Source organism: Panicum virgatum, chromosome 3K, assembly GCF_016808335.1.
Source record: "Panicum virgatum strain AP13 chromosome 3K, P.virgatum_v5, whole genome shotgun sequence".
NCBI classification, from domain to species: Eukaryota; Viridiplantae; Streptophyta; class Magnoliopsida; order Poales; family Poaceae; genus Panicum; species Panicum virgatum.
In genome coordinates this window covers 30,839,010-30,856,448 of record NC_053138.1, presented here as the reverse complement: position 1 = coordinate 30,856,448, position 17,439 = coordinate 30,839,010, and the positions used below count along the sequence as shown (strand labels likewise).

Genomic DNA, 17,439 nt, shown 5'->3' with positions numbered 1-17,439 from the left:
CAGCACACTGACTGCTTGTGAAAGCACCTTCCAATGACACCCAATGGGTGTAGTTTCCCGCTGCCTTGGCTTCTGTTTCTCTCTCATTCATTGAGTTGGTTTGGGCCTATTTGTACTCTTTTCAGAAACTCTATATGCTTTGGTCTACCTACTATTTTGCACAAGCTAAGGATATACAGCTACACTAACGAGATATATATAGCACTAGCAGAGAACCAGCACACCAACATGTACCACCGGTTTAGAACCCTTTCTATATGTAGATTATTCCGAGTCGACAACAATTCCCACATGTAGACATGGCTATTTGTAGAAGTGGATGGTGAATGGACCTTGGCACCCCCATTTGCACACTCGGTTGTCAACAAGCCAATGCTACAAACAGACTGGACAAATATGATTTCACATGATTTTGCACAGGCAGTATTGCAGCACATTCATCATAAGTCGGAGGCAGCATTCATCACAAATATCGTCAAATGCAGCGTTATGTCATCACAGATATCTCAGACAATATTTTTTTTATAAACTTGATCAAACTTTAAAAATATTGACTTTGGACGAAGCTAAACAGATTTAACATTTTGGAACAGAGAGAGATATAACTCATAACTGGCTGCCGGTGGGAGTTTGTGCACTGTTTACACATGGTTGTCGTAGCTCATTCTCTCTCAGTAATCTGCAAGTCATTCTAGATATGTTTGTCAATCTTACCATCATGCCATGATTTTGATGAGTCTGCCAACTTTGTTCCAAGAAAAAAGAATGGTCTTTTTAATTAGGACCATGAAAAGAATGGTTGAGTTCACGTGTTGTTCAAACGATGGGACGGTGCTTACTGCTTAGCTTGAATTGGAGCCTGATGTGGCACAGTGGCAGCATTAATCCGCATTCAAGCTAATGCAAATTTCATATAGGAGCTCCATTAATTCACCACTTGCTTCGCCTGACCAATTCTGGCATAGCGTGAGAGGAGGATCGTGGTGGAGCCGACATGGCCACTGCCAATCGTCGTTGCCTTGATGGCGCACAAGCACTGCACCAAGCATCAAGAATAATAGCTGAAAAGATATGGTATTAGTTCAATTGAACTTCTTAGTTGAACCAGGCTCGACCAAAACCCCCGCATGGCAAAACCACCGATTCCACGATGTTTCTGCCTCTCCGGACGTTTTTTTTTTCTCACGGCGCCTCTCCGCTTACCCGCCGCGATACCCACCCCACCCCGCTGATCACGTACGCCCTCTTCGCCTGCATCCCACCCGGGGTAATCGCGAGTCAATCCCGCCCGAGAATGCGTGATCCAGGCCTGGCGCTCGTCGCCCCATCGGCCTCCTCCGCAGACCCCATCCATCCTCTCGGCGGCGGCCGCTTGGCACGGGGCGGCCTCCGAGCGAGCCTCGCGCGGCCTCTCACAGGCGCCAGCCGAGCGCCGCTCCTTGGCGCGGCCCACCTTGCATGCTCTCCTCCCGCGGGGATTTGGCGCTCGTCGGGGGTGGGAGCGCCGCGGCCGGGGACGCCGGACGACGCCTAGCTGGGCTCAAGCGGGATGGCGATGGGAGCGCGGAGATGAGGCGTGCATCGGGCTCGTCTCGATGCGGATCGGAGACGGGATCGCATAGATCGACTTGCGCCGCCTTCTTCATCAACCCTGGTGAGTTCACAAGGAACGCGCGTTCACCCATAATTGCTGATGAGCCGAACGAAACCAATCGGCGCAAGAAAGGGGAGGATGGGGGATCGGAGGGCCGCGTACGGCGTACCTGGCGGCGTCTTCACGGAGGAGGCCGGCACCAGCGGCGGGTCCCGCACACGCCCCTCTCTCCCACTCTCGGGCTCTCCCCGTCAGTGGCCATGGAATCACATGCACTGATCCACCCATCTTCGTCGGCGGCGCCAACCCTGGCCGCCGCAGGCGAGGGCCCCGACGGCTCCGGTGCTGCCACTGAGGACCCCGTCCTCGTCCGCGTCCGCGTCCTCCCCGGAGCCGTCGGGCTTGGCGTCTCCTCTATCCCGCCCCACCTATGTCCTCCGCCTCCTTCCTCCTCTCTCTCTCTCTCTCTCTCTCTCTCTCTCTCTCTCTCTCTCTCTCTCTCTCTCTCTCTCCGGCCCCCATTCGGCTTCGGGCCTCGGAGTTGGAGGGCAGCTCCAGCCAAGGTACGACGCTACAACCACTCGATTCTACCTGGGCGCGTGTATTGGGTGCAGCTAAACCTTCATTATAGCAGTACCTTGATCTCTTACGTTGTTGGATTTGTTTAATTTTGCATTTTGGTGGTTGAATCTGGGTTCCAGTCTCCCATTTTTGTTGTCTTTGCTGACTGTCGATTTGTGAGCCCCTATACTGTAGTGATTAATGTGTCCAGATCGTTCTCACATCTAAGAACTGCAGTTTTGCTCATCACCTGATGAATGTTATCTACCTAGCCAATCTATTCCTCATTGGGCATTTTTTTCTTGGAATAATTCGGGCCTATTCTCTCTTTTTTCTTTGAGCGTTTAGGAATGGAGATTGTGGCACGTCTCATGCTTCAGAAATGATCCGGATGTTCCAACTATGATGGCAGCTTCAAGTATATTGCGCAATTAGAGAGCTCCAGTGCTGCGGTGGGGAAAGAGGAGGAGGTGGGAAGTTCAAATGGGGGTGCAGGAGCGGAATTTCAAGGACATGGGTTGGTTCCTGCAAGTGCAGAAGGCAAGTATGTCTTATTTGCTGCATCCTAACCGGTGTGTATTTTCTTTCAAAAAAAAACCTGTGTGTATTTTTCTTAGAATTTAATTGACGCAGATAGTACTTAGAGAATTTTTTTCTTAGAAAATAGCTCTAAGCAATTCCATTTCCTCCTCTCCTCTACATTTCAAGCTTGGCATTCCATTTGCATTCCATTATGTTTAATTGCTGGAGCATAGTACTTACTTTGTTAAACAATATTATTCTGTTTCATGCTACTGTGGAAATTTGCTTGGTATTTCACACGTGTTGTCTGTAACATGTCCTCTTTTACTACAATACATGTACAGATCTTAGCAACCACTAACATTTGTTTCACTCTGATTACTTTTGAAGAAAGTGGTGCTAGATCATGTCTGAAGAAAAGAAACTGTACTCAAGTCAAGTGCATTGAGTATTAGGAAAGAAATTTCAAGTAATCAGGGAGCAATGCCTGACTCATCTGTCAACATTATAGTGACATTGTTTGACTGAGCTTGCCTGGTCTTTGTACTGAGGTATTGTTGTTACTATCTCTTGCCTGGACTAGTGGACTTTGTACTGAAGTATTGTTTTCATCACAGGTAAACCCTGATATGGTTCCAGAGTTTAAAGGCACATTTGTAAAAAAGGCATTTCATCTCAGCCAGGAGACACATCATAAGGTAAGTTTGTAAAAGAAAATATGGTTAAATGTGATCTGTATACTTTAAGACATGGACTGTTAACCAGTAAGCTATTTCCAAGTAATCACAATATATTCTACAATTATATATTTTTTTGATATTTTGAGTATTTTGTCTATTTTCATCAAAATTGAGATCTCATTGCTTATTTTCACCATATATATAGTTTCATAAAAATATTTGTTGCAACTAAAATTTAGTGTAGTTATTTTTTTTTGCAATGTTGTTTCTTAAACACGTGCGTGCCGCACGTACACCCTACTAGTTATAGGATACAATTGACTGAATTGAGAAGCAGAGATGATTCCCCAGCACCACGCTGGCTAAATGGCACCAAGCCTGCGCATCCCATCATGGCATCGCCTAGATGGAGCTATTTGAGTGCGGCGGCCGCCGCGATTTGTGGGATTGATGCGCTTCAACGGATTGAACTGCGCTGCGAAACACATCCAAATTCCACAAGGGGTTCGGCCGATCTTCTCTAGACAAGCCCAAGTTCCACCATCTTAAATGGTCTTCCTCCGAGTAATCGTGGTACTGAAAGTGATCTAGTTCCAGATGCCTACTATTCCGAGCACATTGCATCCTGCCTCCATCTTCCCAATTTGGTTGTTCGGCTGTTCCTATTGCTCTTTAATTTGTATATGTATGGATTTAGAGTGTTAATAATCTGTTTAACTAGAAATTTCACACATGAGAATGGAACCTGATAGTAACAATTAAATAGGAGGAGGTCGCTGGAGGAAGACTACCGATGAGAGTAGACATGGGCGAGGCAATGTCTCTTATAAGAAGCCCGTCATGCTCCAAGCCTTAAACAGCGGTAGCCGGTAGGTTCATCATAAGTGGGGTGGACATGCACTGCTGCTTCTGCATTTTGATCTCCATTAACACACCATAGATCATTATTCATGCACACGCTCTTTCTCTTGTTTGGTATGCATGGTGGAGAGTCAAGAGTGTGAGTAATAAATAGAGTATGTTTTTGTGTAAACCAGCATGGCATTCACTCCATCTCGAGTAGATGTGTGCAACACAAACAGGCACTGACCCAGCTCCTAGCTCCTACATCTCTTTAATTTGCCAAATGCAGCAGATTGGTTTTTCTGGGGCGCGCGTCATGCTCAACCAGCCGATCATCCGAACGACTGGTAGTTTCGCATTGCGTACGCATACAGACTCAGGGCTGTTTGGATGGGCTAAAGTTGAGTGCTACTCCTACATTTTAATTAGCACATATTAGCACTCAAAATTTTTGAGTCTTAGCCAAAGTTTAGCTCATTTCATTAGCACCTTCATTTGGATGGACTAGTGCTAAAGTTTAGCACTTTCATCCATTAGCACTCAGATCTAAATATGATCTTAGCTTAATTTTACAGCTGCTGGCCGGTGTCAATTTGGGGCTACACAACTACGATTGAATACTACTCTCTCCGTTTTAAATTATAGGTTGTTTGATTTTTTTGACAGTAAGTTTGACCACTCGTCTTATTTTGTTTTAAATCAAAGTAGCACATGAAATAAATAAATTATATTTTATAATAGATCTAACTATTCTCATTTGACATTCAAAATATTATCTCTTTTATCTATAAATTTGGCCAAATTTATAACAATTTGATATTTAGGACAAATCAAAATATCACATTTTAGGATGGAGGAGTACTCACTACCAGGAAACAAGAAATTCCTTACGGTCAACCAACAGGAAGAATTAGCCGATAGGACCACGTGGTGAAAGATCCACCTTTCCTAACGGATAGCCGATGGTATTTTTTTCCTGATGGGTTTTCCTGATTGTTGTTGTTGGCTAGGGGTTGCTCTAGGATGAATGTCTGGCAGTTAATTAACCATCAGTAAATGACAGGTATAGCCGTCAGGAAATCCAGTAGTAATAGTAAAAAATATTATATTACATATCAATACATGCTCACATCAAATTCAGTAGGTACAATATTTCAGTTTGATGTCCATCGTATACATACATATCAGAATGCCATCAATCAAGCTATTGGGACAAAATAGATAAATGACTATTAGATATACAACTTTTCCATATACTCTTAGTGACAGCTAGTTTTGAAAAATTGTACATGGCTCGATATAACGCTAAGTCGAGTATAGTGAAGGTCTGTTCACCTTGATAATTGAATGACAACCATAAGTCATGGAACTCTGCATATCATAGGCTGATGCAAATGCAGCACTTCTACAATGACCAGGAAGCATGATTTTAAAGCGACAGTTACTTCTGAAACATTGTATTTGCATTTGAACTACTAACAGTTCAAAATTTAGCTCCAACCCAAATAGATACATCTCCAGTTATTGTTTTTTACCATCCTGATAGGGTGAACTATTGTTTCAAAGAAAGCTTGTTGAGAGGGAGACAACTATATGACTTAGTTATTATGATCTGCTAGAGATTTACTAAGCAAAGAATAATAAGGAATTCCTAAATATATATATATAATTAATGTATAAAGTTTATAGCCATCCTATACATGTTTTAAATGCAGTCTAAACAATCACACTCAACTATGTACATTTGGCAATATTTCAACTGAGTCAACAAATTTTCTTGTGTGTTCAATCTAGTATTTCAATTGAGTACTCGTCTTGGGTTGTATCAGACCTTGGCCCACAGCTTGATAGTTCCTCACTACACGGGATTGTCCTTGATGCCTCCTGTTCCCTAGATCGCTGTTGTGCTTCCAGCTTCATCTAGTATGAGAAGCTTCGTATATATAGGAGCAAAGGAGGTCTCATGAAGCAGAAGAGAGACTATGAGATGGTAGACATGGGATGGGTACGGATATAATGTGTCTCTTATTATGAGAAACAGGTCCTGCATGATTCAAGCCTTAAACAATGGGAGATTGCGGTGGTGGTGCACTATGTGCTCCTGCACTTTAATTTGAAGCATTGATGCTCCTCGATCAATAGCCATGCATACTCATGCCTTGAAGTGGTGGTACACATCTTCCGCATTGATGCATATTCTTGAGAGTCGGGAGTGTGCGAGTAATTAATATGCATGGATGGGAATTGCGTTTCATAAAGTACCACTGAACAGCCTTGAGCGTAACTAAACTGCATACTCATTAGGAAATATCTAAATATCTACAGTACCATCGCCCGTCGGGGAAAAGAACATGTCCAGATATTTTTCAGTTGGTAAATAATTAATGAGAAAATTCCCTACATAGCATTGGATAAAAACCTTGGTTCCTTTTATGATACTAGAAAATTTTGCCTCCTTAGTTTGCACATGAATTTAATCTAAAACAAGTTATATAGATGTGCAACTATGATTCAACTAATATGAAACTCTCATCCCAAAAGAGTTTTGCAACCTATAGTCAATCCTCGCAAGATACTACTCTAATAAAGCAAAGGCACACAAGTTGCAATATGAAATGCGGAAACGTAAAGAGAGGATGGGAAGAAGCAAACTCTCGACACGAGGATTTATCCCGTAGTTCAGTTAGCCACAAAAGTACATCTACATCCACGTTGTTATCAATCACAAAGAATATTGCTTCCTGGCAATCAAGTCTCTTCCACGGACACAACCACAATCATCTTTATCCTATTTTCCACTGAGGAGCTTGCCCACGAAGGATGGAGGTCTCCACATCTCCCGCACAAAATTGTCGATGCCGCTCCACATCAAGCCGGAGAGTCGTTGACTTTCCGGCGAGCCACCAATCCTCCAAGGGGCTGGCGCACCGAGATACAATGTTGGTTCACTCTTAGAACCACGCACCAAGATACAATATTGGTTCACTCTTAGAACCACACACAAGGCAGTAACATCTTGCTTTCTCACTCATTTAAGAGCTAAATCTAGCACTAACACTCTCAAAGATGTGCTAAGGACTAAAGATTTGATCACTAAGCTTTTGGATGGCTTGGAGGTGTTTTTGGGTGTGGGTGTGATTTCTAGAAACTCCAATAACTCCAAAATGGTCAGGGGATGCCATACATATTGCCCACAAACTAAAAGTAGCCGTTTACAGCCGTTGGGAGCATTTATGCATAAGTGTTGGTTTAACCGGTGTCTCGTCATCGGTTTAACCGGTCACTAATAGCTTGAACTAGCTGTTGGCCCTTTCTAACAAGTTCTACAGCTGAAATATATATGGTAACACGGTTTATCCGGTGATAGCATCGGTTTAGCCGGTGCTAAAAAAACTTTCTGGAACCAAAAACATGCTCTCTGGACAATAGTATAGTGCATTGCACAGATGTCTTTTTTTATTAGCATTAGTTTAACTGGTGATTATAGAAATCAGCTTCAAGGTGCTTCGTATTTTGGTCATAACTTTTTACTCCGAACTTCGATTTCGATAATCTTGTACTCTATGGAAAGCTTGTGAACTGCTCTATAAAATTCTGCTGAATACCATCTCATTTAACCAAAGTTTGAGCGTAGGTTTAACCGATGACCATTGGTTTGACCGATGGCTGGTCACCATATTAACCGGTGCTGCTGTTTTATACCAAACTCGTCTAATTCTGTATTTCTTTGAGTTCTTATTTCGTGTTCTGCTTTGCTAGGACTTTTTACTTCATCTTTGGGACCTAGATAGATTCTCTTAATAAATTTGTTAGTTCCATTAATTATGTTGTCACACAATCACCAAAAATCATAAAATAATAGTCTAATGGGCCAAGTTCCTTACATAGCTCAACGATAAGCATGTATGGAAGGCTACTTGGTAGATCTCAGGTTCAAGTCCCGTGTGTGCCTATTTTTATTTATTTACTTTTGCTATTTCGTTTTTAAACATCACTAGGTTATAGGCAGGTTTGTGACCAATTCGATAAACTATCACTATATTATGCGCCTAACGCCCCCTATTTGTAAATCCATGATAGAAAACCGATAATCGTTAGAGATTACATAGAATTAGTGATGGATTTTGAAACTGTCATGAGTAATCCATCACAGATTAAAACATTTCTACTAGTGTGTTGTTGATCTGCTGGCTGCTCATTGCTCGCCACTTGGACCTGGCACTAGTCAGGATGCAGGTTCCTATGGGTTGATGTAACGACCCGAAAAATTCACTAAATAAATCACACGTTAAAATTTTTTAAAACTCTTTTTCATCGTTGAGCTCAATTAATTCTAAACCCTAATTTCCCCAGAGGTTTCCCCAGAGGCTCGGCCGGCCTACCCCGGCCCCCTGCTTGCCTGCCCGTGCGCCACGCCTCAGCCACGCTCCCCAGCCCGGGGCCGCCCGCACGCTCGCCCACGCGCTGCAGCTCGCCACTACGCCGCTCGCTGCCCCCTCCCGCGCACACCTCCCCTGGCCAAGCACCGCACGCCCACGCGTGCTCATGCGCGCGCACGCTCGCGCACCGCGGCGCCCCAAGCCGCGCGCACCGGCCCGGCCACGCGCCGAGCACGCTGCCCAGCCGGCCGCCTTCCTCCCGCACGCGGCGCGCACCCCCGCTTTCGCCCCCACACGCGCGCGCACGCCGCGACGCTCCGCCCGGCCGCCTGCCCCATGGGCACACGCACGCGGCGCTCGGCGCGCCGAGCCGCGGCCGCCTGCCCGCGCTCGCGCGCGCCCGCGCCCGGCCGACCCCACGCGCGCTCTCCCTCGCTCGTGTGCCGCGCCGCTCGCCGCGCAAGCCGCTGCTGCGCAGCGCCGCTCGCGCGCACGCGGCCGCGCACCACACCCGCTCTCGCCGCCGGCCACACAGCGCCGCCGCCTCGCGACAAACATAGCGCCCTTGGGGCCCTCCACGTGCTCGCCTCCCTCCTGCACCATGCCACTGCCGAGATGTTGCGTCGACGCCACCCTCGATGCGCACGCCCTCGATGCGCACGCCGAGCACCATTAAAAGCTCGCCGCACCGCTCGCCGGACGGCACCAACCCGCCCCGCCCACTCCACCGCCTTAGCTCGCCTTTAAATAGGACCCCGGGGTCGCTCCCAAGCTCCACGAGCCACTCGGCCACCACACGCCATCTTCCCTTCGCCACCGCTCCGCCGCCGCACACACCGAAGCTGGCCACCGCGGAGCTCCCATCCCCACTGCTCCTCAGCCCGAGCCAAGGTAGGAAGTGGCACCCCTGAGGCTCCCTCTCCTTTTTCCCCTTCCCTTGCCCGCCGCCGTGACTCCGAGTCGCCGGCCCAAAGCCGCCGCCGCCCGCTGCCGCACGCCGTCGCGGCCAGGCCGACCTGGCCTGCCTCCGCCCGAGCTACGGCCAGGGATCGACCTCGCGGGCTCCCCTCTTCCTTTCCCCTCACTCCGGAGCCACCCCCGAGCCCCTGGCCGCCGGAATCGTCGCCGCCGACGCCCGATCCCCCTCCCCTGTTCTGTCCGGGAGGGAGGAGGAAGAAGGGGGGCATATTATCACAAAACCCCCTCCCCTCTATTCTATTTAGTCAAGAACCCTTCCACCCTTTGGGGTTTTGCAAATAAAGCCATGTCCTTTATTAGATTTACAAACAAATCCTCCATTGTATAAACTTAATTATAAATAGGACCCTACCCTTTTCCCGAATAACCCAAACCTTTTCAGAAATTACAACCAAGTCCCTTCCATTCCAAAAACAATTCGCAAAAGAGCCCTCGGACCCCTAATTAACCCGTTAACTTATCATTTCATGCGCCAAAACAACTCCGATCGACCCGAAACTTTGCCATGCCTTTTCTAATATAGTTTTGGGACGTGCCATTAAGAAACCACCAAAAAATATCACTCCTATCTCCATATCTTAATTATTTCTGAATCGAGCTCAACGATAAAGCTTTTATTTCTTTTTCTTGATTGTGTGTTTGTTTGTATGCGTCGTATACCACGGTGTGAACGAAGGAGAGCCCGTCGACGAGCAATTCTGTGAGCAAGCGAACGAGGACCAGTTCCGTGACCCCGAGCCCGAAGGACAGGACCTCCCCGAAGGCTTCGAAGACGGCAAGTTCAATCCCATCCTTTGATGCATGTTTTGTCCTAAGTTTTTATAAACACAACCCATTGGCCTGTTTTATAAAATTGCATATGTTCTGCCTGCTGAAAACATGGTTGGATAGCCACCCCTTGATTTTCTATAACCATTCCTTGACCACCTAGATTAATGTCTGAATGTGTTTTGTTTGGACGTTAATTACTGCTAGAACGCTACGCTTAAGACTTTAAATTCAATACAATCAGTTTTATAAAGGAAAATGTGTGAGTGTGTGGGAAGGGATAAAAGTGGATTTTCGAAAGATAAGTCTAGACGGGATGGATGACATTTCTGTGTGATTTGCCGTTTGGTGTGCTTGTACCAGTGTGGTTAAGCAAGGAAGGGAGATATCCATCTTGTCACCACTAAGGACCGAGTTGGTGTGTCATCTCACCTAACTCCACTATCGTGCAAACCACTCGACCGTTGTATGGGCAACGGGTTAGCATAAACCCCACTAGTTAGTCTGATAGCCATCAGGAGAGCTGAGAGCAACGGGTGATCAAGGAGAAGGGATTAGCTCTGTGTGACTTATGCCCCGGTTAAAACCTCTGTGATAGGTCAATGACCCCTTGGTGCATCCCGTGGTGGCTAGTCAGGTCTATCTAAGGTGGGTAATGACTTTGTTGGGATCTGCACCGACACTAAGGTGATCGAGTTGCGGTACCCCGCTTGTGGTTAAAGTTGCACACCTCTGCAGAGTTAAGAATCTATTTGAATAGCCGTGCCCACGGTACTGGGCGAGTTACGGTGTGGTCACATAACTAGTGTTTATTGTGGGATGGGTTGGCGTGAGTTGTTTTGGAAATGTGTCCGGCAGTTGTGCCGTGTGCTACGGCGGATGAGGAGTCCGGTAGCAGTCTAAAACTTGGATCCTGTGTGGATCAACCCTTCGTGTTACTCGGTATAAGAAAACTGGTTTTAGAAATGCTTTCTTTCAAATGAACCCCTGCATAAAATATTGCTTTCCGCAAACCAAACCCTAGCCTTATCCTTGATTTACCATGTGCATGATATTCTGTTTATACCCCCTCCGTGGGTGTGGTTGGACTTGCTGAGTATGTTTGTACTCACCCCATTCTCTATTTTTACAGAAGAAGATCCAGACTTTGTACCGGACGACGTTGAGTAGGGGTACCGTCCTGCACCCAGCCTTGCCTGTGGATTAGGGTCACCCGCAGGAGATACCGCATGGCGCAAGACTCTGATGACCCTCTTTTTATATTTAATATCATTGTGTGTGTGGATTGTAATCCTCGCAATAGTGGCGCTTCTCTGCTCACTACCACATAGAAGTTGTACGGTAATGAACCATCTGATGTAATAAATGTGTCATCAGCCTCCTGGGACTGATGTTTGTAACACATTTAAGTCTTCTCTTATGAGGGGACGCTTCAGTTGACCTAATGACCCACCACCCAAATTTAAAGATTGGTGTAAATACTCATTGGGCCAGCCCAAATAAATTTAGTGTCTAGTGGTGCCAAAGGGTCTGTCGGGTAACCCATGATGAGATCGAAACCTCCTGGACCTAATACGGCGGTGGCGGCGTGGCGGCCGCGAGCAGATCGGCTCGTAGAGTGGCGGCCAGAGACGCCATGTCCGACCCCTCCTTGCCGTTCCAGAGCACGACTGCCACACCCACGCTCACGCCCGTGAGCTTGGCGGTGGCCGCGAGCAAGTCAGCCAGGGGCACAGCGGCCGTAGGCAGGTCGGCCACGAGCACGGCGGCCGTGGATGCCAGGTCCAGCCAGGGCCGGCCCTGAGGGGGTGCGGACAGTGTGACCGCACCAGAAAATTGGGGGATCGATGATGACAAGGCGACGAGGATCCCCGATCGAGTTTCGGTGTGGGCTCCTTTGTCGGTTTGGGTGGCTTCTCTCTCTCCGACGGGGGTGCCAGATCCAGGTCCTTAGGTGGCGATGACGAGCTTCCTGGGATCTGGGGAGCTTTGGCCGGGAGGATTTTGTTTCCTCTGCGTTTCTCCGGAGTTGCTGTTGTACTGGGTGTCCCTCCGGTCAGAGATGCGGTGTGGATGGTGAGTTCCTACCTCTTGCTGTTTTGCCAAAGGGTGGGTCTTTGGGGCATCCCCTTGGGTGCTTGGCTTGTCCGAGTTGCTGGGTTCTCCGGTGACGGTGGACTTCTCTTCGGGTCGTTGGTCGTTTGGCCAGCGATGGCGGATTTGTTCCACTCCTATTTTGTCAAGGTGACTACCGGTGGGCGTTCAATGGTGTTGATGCGCTTGGTTGTGGACTGGGCGTTGTGTTTTGCGGCTCTACCAATGCTTGGAGTTCCTTGCCGAGATGGGAGGTGGTGGATCGACGAGGTGGCGGAGGAGACGAACAGGAACCTGGAGTTGGGGAAGAAGCACAGTAGCCTTAGCGACTTACTTGTAATTCTTGCTTTTTCCAGGGGTCTGTTTGTAATGTGGGGGGGATGTACTGTGCTGCTGATTAATATATCTTCCCTTTCGAAAAAAGAGGCATGTCAAGTCATAAGTAACACATGTGCTCATAAGCTAGCTCATTTAGGTGTTGAAAGAGACTCGAATCATCTAAGTATGTGGCATGGGCTCTGTTTAGAACATTAGCCCAGGGCTAATTTTGAGAGCTAATGTTTAGTATTAAATTGGTAGGCTAAGCATTAGCCTAAGGTAGGTTGTTTGGATCTATGGGCTCATGCCCACCCTCTCTCTCTCTCATTCCCATGTCTAGGTAGGTTGTGTGTGCGCATACTTACATTTTTTATGGGGTTCATACAAAATTAGCCCCATGATCACTTCTTTGAGGGGCTAAGGATTTTGGGAGGAATAATCCACTTTAGCTCAAAATTATCCCTCATGCATCCAAACAGGTGGGATAATTTGGAGCTAAAAGGTGAGGGATAACTATTATCCCTATGTATCCAAATAGACCCATGATCCCCTCATAAATTTTGTAACCTGTATTGTTGGACGTGATATCTCTATCCAGTTGGAGGAATAAAGCCGCGCGCTGACACACTTCAGTGCCTCCTTGACATCTTCATGAGATGCCGCCGCTGTCTACAGATCGTTGATTCGCCACCTGCTTGTCATGCCGATTGCCAATTTGACTTTTTATATTTTTATGGTTAATGGGGGCCTCCATTATTTTACGCACCGGGCCACCAAAAAGTCAGGGCCGGCCCTGGGTCCAGCCCCTCCTCCCCGTCCCAGACCACGATGGCCGGGCCTGCGCCCGCGGCCATGCCCTCGAGCTCGGCGGCGGCGGCTGCCATGGTGGAGGATGGTGGCAGCCACCTCAGTGCCGGCTGCCGATGCAAGCGTCAGCTCTTCTCCCAACCCTAGAACATCATTCCCCGATCTAGGCTGCTGTGAGGTCCCTACATCGTCATCCGTAGGTGATTCTAGTTCCCTTCTAACTTCCTCTCAGATTTGTCCATGTTGCTTGTATTCTCGTATTCTGCTCATACTCTACCAGTTTTTGTTTTAGATGAATACATTAGCCTAAATTAACATAGGCAAGATAATTTCAGTTACTACTCTCTGCATTTGTTGCTCATTTACGATGGAGGTTTAACTACTGGGCCTCAAAGATGATTCACGGTAATTGTTAAAATATGATTCATTTATGCTTATGAAGAGCCACCTAACAAAAGATGCACTGTTCAGTCAGAAAGAATGATGCGTTCTGTCATTGCCATCTGCTGAGAGCCTGAGAGTTCAGTTCTGGTTCTGATTTAGTCTAGTCCTCTGCCTGAAACCTCTGGTACTTGCATTATAGAAGTTACCGCTCACATGGGGGAACAATTTGTTTCTGGTAGTTACAAGAAACAGGAAAGATTGTAACGAACATGGCACCATTTATGCCATTTCGAGTGTTTTTGGTGATCGAATGACAACACAACAATTGGACTAATATGATTGTTAAGATGATCACTCTCAGGTTTTTAGGTTCAAGTAATGACAAAGAGAAAGAAAATATAGGCGTAGCAAGGACCGGAGGGCCGCCCCTACGGGGGTTCCGCTACCCGGTTAGCAGATGGGGGTCGAGGGGGAGCCGCCCCTCACGGGTCTCAGGGCAGCGCCCTGAAAGCTCTTCGGATCAGGAGCGCCGGAAGAACCGATGCCTAAGCATCGGTGCATCCGACGCTTGTCAGAAGAACCGACGCCTTGATGTTTGGTGCAGGAGGAAATCGAAGCCAAGTCAGCCTATAGGCACCGGTTGAACCGACGGTCCAAGAAAGGGCATCGGTGCATTGGGCGTCCTATGTTCCAGAGACGATGTCAAGTGCCCAGGAGAAGTTTCTTCAGCACCGGTTTAACCGACGGTGCATCGGAGTATGGCATCGGTGCAATGACGTCAGCACCCAGTAGAAGATTCTTAAGCACCGGATGAACCGGTGATGCATCGGTACATAGCATCGGTTCAACCGGTGATCACTGCGTCAGCTATCAGAAGCTCAACGGCTACTTTGGGTTGTGAGTGATCGGATGAACCGACGCTACCCCTGCCAGAGGCATTGGTTCAACCGGTGATACGCAGAATTCTGCTGACCGTTGGAGCAACGGCTACAAGACTTGGTGGCCTATATATACGCCTCACCCCGGCCATTTGAAGATTGCTGGAGTCCCAAGACACCTCATACACATCCAAGAACATCTCCAAGCCATACAAGAGCTCATAGATCATATCCTTAGCTTATAGCACTAGCTTTGTAAAGTGTGAGTGCTAGATTAGCTATTAGTGAGTGTGATTGTAAGGCCTTGAGCCTTTGTGCTGTGGTTCTCTAGTGAACCAAAACAAGAGCTTGGTGCGCCGGCACCTTGGAGCGTGAAGCTCACCGGCAACGTCATTGACCCTCCGACTTGGTGTGGAGCGGCGACGACATCCTTGTGCGGGGGACGTGGAGACCCCCATCCTCTGTGGAGAAGCTCCTTAGTGGAACCCAGGGCCAAGGTGACCGTGATTGTGTTCACAGAAGAGACTTGGTGGCCGAGTAGCAATACTCTTAGTGAGTGCTACAACAACGTGGATGTAGGTGTGCCTTTGTGGCTAACCAAACCACGGGATAAACACCCGCGTCAAGAGTTTGCTATCTCCTATCCCGCTCTTTAAGCTTCCGCATTTCATACTAGCAATTTGTGTGCCTTTACTTTCATAGAATAGTTTCTTGATAGGAAAGGTTATAGGTTGCTAAACTCTTTTGGGATAAGGTTTTCACACTAGAACAACGTAGTTGCACATCTAGATAGCATATTTTAGTTTAAGTTTTGTGCAAACTAGTTGGAGCTATAGGTCTAAGTTTTTAGAGTGCCTAATTCACCCCCTCCCCCTCTTAGGCTAGAGCACCCGATCACTTTCAAAGATCAATTACATTATATTAGGAGCTAGCAGCATTTGTTAGGTGGCTTCAGAATACATTTAACTAATTAACTATGCCCATTGTTTGTCTAACTTTTAGGCTGAGCTCATGGAGAGATCTCCTGTGGCTACCCTACAGAAAATGAGGATTACCTCTCTAGTGGTTCTCCGTCAGCAAGGACTCCGATGGTGGAGGTCCTTATGCCGTTGCTCAGAATTTCTCCAAGAGACAAACGGACTAGAGTTTCCACATCTGATTTGGCAAGAATTAACCTGGCCAAGCGAGCAAAGTATGCAGTTAGTTCTCCAACTATCAGGATTATCAATCAAATGCAATTGTCTACACCAACAACACAAAGGTCTCCTAGAAGCTCGATACCTCTGAATCGATGTGGTAAGATTACAATTTCTATTATTGTTAACAATATATTGATCTGTTGGAAAATTGGGTTTATGATTCAGATTTAGCACGTAAAGAACTTGTTCATATGATTGTGCTACATGAACTACCATTCTCTCTAGTTGAGTATGATGGATTTAGAGAATTTGTTTCTTCTTTGAATCCGTTATTCAAAATGGTATCAAGGACAACTATTAAATTGGATTGCATGAAAGCCTTTGAAGACGCAAAGTTTAAGTTAAGGGAGCTGTTCAAAACTTCCAATGATGGAATTGGATAAGCTTTTAGTATAACTTTAGACAATGCCAAAGTTAACAATTCAATGATGGATTTGTTGAGAGCTAATTTGCTACTGAAGAAAATGCTACCATGTGATGGGAATCTTTTCCATGTTCGTTGTGGTGCGCATGTCATTAACCTGGTAGTTCAGTATAGGTTAAGAAAAATCAGTGGTATAATGAGCAATATTAGAGAGAGTGTGAAGTACATCAAGAGTTCACAAGCTCGTAGAGAAAATTTTGAGGAACTAGCTGTACAAATGGGAATATCACTTGAGAAACAGCCCACCCTTGACATCTATATAAGGTGGAACTCTATATATCTCATGCTTCAATCTGCATATCAATTTAAGACTGTTTTTGATGAACTGGGAAAGCAAGACAAAAGTTTCATTACTGCACCAACATTGGCTGAATGGATAAGGTCTAAAGCTGCTCGTGAATTCTTGAAGACATTTTATGATGCCACCAATCAGCTGTTCCATAGAGGGCATGGTTGGCTGGAGCGGGGTGTTAAAAGGGAGATCGACATTCGTGAAGATCACATCAAGCCATATGGACAGCCACAGTGGAGAGGCGTCCATGCTGGTGCAACACGAGAATCCTTGTTGCAATCACGACCTCATTGAACGACCCTGCAGGCTGCATCACGCTTACACAAGAATCCACCATTGAACGGTTATGGGATGCTGTAGTTCCAGATGCCTCCTATTCCTAATGTGTTGTATCCTTGCCTTGTTGCAATCACATATTTCCTCATCACTGTACTTGTTTCTTCCCTGCAATGTTTCTTTGTTTACACTTTCTACCGACTTTCACGTTATATATCTACTAAGAGCTAGATTGACATAGTAGAATAAAAGGTACACACATAGATAGCTAAGGAAGAAGAAGTATGCCTACTGCATATATATATATATATATATATATATATATATATATATATATATATATATATATATATATCCGCTGGATGCATGCACGGTACTTGTGCACAAGATAAATATGCTGAGAAGAGTTGAGGCCACATATAATGGCCTTGCTGCTTCAAGC

General features: G+C 46.5%; 1 long non-coding RNA gene across 5 annotated transcripts; it reads left to right on the top strand.

The window, feature by feature from the left end:
* Positions 1-1,145: 1,145 nt before the first annotated feature.
* LOC120698935 lies at positions 1,146-17,222 on the top strand. Of its 5 annotated transcripts, none has more exons than XR_005685112.1 (4): positions 1,147-1,654; positions 2,504-3,375; positions 15,809-16,102; positions 16,839-17,210. It is a non-coding gene; the product is annotated as an uncharacterized LOC120698935 (long non-coding RNA). The 5 variants fall into 5 exon arrangements; XR_005685113.1 differs by having other exon boundaries at positions 1,157-1,654; positions 2,504-3,228; positions 3,295-3,375; positions 15,809-17,222; XR_005685111.1 differs by having other exon boundaries at positions 1,158-1,654; positions 15,809-17,221.
* Positions 17,223-17,439: the final 217 nt, after the last annotated feature.